This window comes from Fundulus heteroclitus, chromosome 11 (assembly GCF_011125445.2).
Source record: "Fundulus heteroclitus isolate FHET01 chromosome 11, MU-UCD_Fhet_4.1, whole genome shotgun sequence".
NCBI classification, from domain to species: domain Eukaryota; kingdom Metazoa; phylum Chordata; class Actinopteri; order Cyprinodontiformes; family Fundulidae; genus Fundulus; species Fundulus heteroclitus.
Window position 1 is genome coordinate 20,495,303 of NC_046371.1, and position 1,961 is coordinate 20,497,263.

Sequence of the window (1,961 nt, forward strand, 5' to 3'; positions counted from 1 at the left end):
GGAGTTCCCATCATTCATAAAGGCTATTGATAGTGAGTGCATTCGTTATCGTTTTCATAGAAAAGTGCACCTGCTACTTTTCTAAGTCTTTCTAACGCTTTCTGTCATTAATCTTTTTTATGATTTTTATGATTTTTGACTGATTTTTACTCATCTGCAAGAAGCCTTGTATGAACCTCCTAGTTGTGGACAGTTGATGATAAAATATACTCGTCCCATTTTCAGATTTGGTCCCAATGGGTGTCCACTGGAACAATGATAAATTTGAAAATAGATTTGTAACCATCACTTTGTTTTGGAACAATAAAGTTACAAAAGCTACTCTTTGCTTTTACCAAGTATGAAATGATTTTTGTGCAAAACCTGAATAAAAAAAATCTTTTTATTTGGCATCAGGGTATGCAGAGTGGTGCATGTGATAGCACTGTTGGTTTGCAGCAAGAAGGTCCAAGTTTAAATCCTGGCATGGAGGTTGCATGTTCTCCCAATACATGCATGATTCATCTTCAAGTACTCTGGTGCTCTCTCAGGTTACAGTTAGGTATTTTGTCTCTCTAGGTGTGAGGATGCAAGGCTGGATGGATAGACAATGTGTGAATTTAAAATCCACAGCCCCATTAGAAATACAACTATGGCCCATAAAAAGTATATAATGAAAAAGGTTTACATTTTTTCCACTCATTTCAGAATGTGAAACTGATATACATTAATCAAACATAGAGAGAAGTATTTCAAGCATTTATATTTTGTAATTTTGAAAAATATGATGTACAGATAATGAGGTCTGAACGTCAGAGCTGGAACAACTGCGGGAAGAAAGAGGATATGTTTACAGAGGATCGAACCAGGGGGAAATGTTCCAGAAGAGGGGCCGCTTACCGTTTGGATGGGGAGACCTGTCCAGGGGGAATGAATGAAAAGGGAAATCAATGACCGTAACTCTCTGAAGGAAGGTGGTGGCAGAGTGACAGGAGGGCTGGCAGATGTAATGCAGGCGAGGGACCCGAACAGCACCAATGCGGCGGCAGGCAGGAGGAGCAGCTGGAAGAACCGCAGTGTGACTGACGAACCAAGTGAATCCAGGAAGGGGATTCTCACGCCTGGCAGGTACCATCAAGAGAGTGTGAGTTGAGAAGCCAGAGCAAAATCTGAGCGGTGGGGATTCGGACGACTGGTCCTCAGAGCACGGAGCCAACACAGGTGAGTAAATCCAAAACACGACAAAACTGGAGGAGACAGGACACAGGATTAGTCCAAAAACCAGGTTTCCAAAAACTCACAGGTACGAAACTTGGGAGACAGATCTAGGGCCTAGGCATACCATGATGGGGTAACACTTTGGTGTCTTCCTGCTGTCTGTGCACTCCTTTTAAGCCAGAGACGAGGGTTCCTTGATGAGACGCAGGTGCGGGTCACGCCCACATGTCAACTGCAGCCACCTGTGAAGTAGAGATAGAGAGCATGGAAACAGAGAACCCTAACAGGTTGAATTACTGCATCACTGTGGTGTATAGTGGAGGATATCAGTCTGTGGCACTGCTAAGGTGTAATGATAGCCCAGGTTGCTTTTATCTGCATTGTTGGGTCTGGTTTCCCTTATCTTCCTATTGACAATATCTCACAGTTTATCTATTGATTTCAGATCAGGTATCAGGTTTGCTGGCCAGTCAATCACTTTAACACCATGATCATTGAACCAGTCTTTGGAACGTTTTTGAGTGTGGGCAGGTGCCAAGTCCTGCTGACCAGACCCTCACCTTCTTTACAGTTAATGTTTTATTTATAAATTAATTTTTGAAAGAGAAGTTTAACTTTTGTCTTGACCATGGATGATTAAGCAGCAAAAAATGTGTATTGTTTTGTGACATCAAATTTTGATAGTCGGCATTGCTCTTCTAAAACTGTGGATTGATGTGTAACAGGTCAAACCATGCATCTGTAACTGTTTGCTTGATGCAGCT

General features: G+C 42.1%; 1 long non-coding RNA gene across 1 annotated transcript; it reads right to left on the reverse strand.

Annotated features, from left to right (window-relative positions):
• Window positions 1-367: 367 nt before the first annotated feature.
• On the reverse strand, window positions 368-1,448 carry LOC118564463. The gene is made up of 3 exons (XR_004931862.1): window positions 1,322-1,448; window positions 880-1,226; window positions 368-806 (listed from the first exon to the last, which is right to left on the reverse strand). It is a non-coding gene; the product is annotated as an uncharacterized LOC118564463 (long non-coding RNA).
• Between the last annotated feature and the right edge of the window lie 513 nt (window positions 1,449-1,961).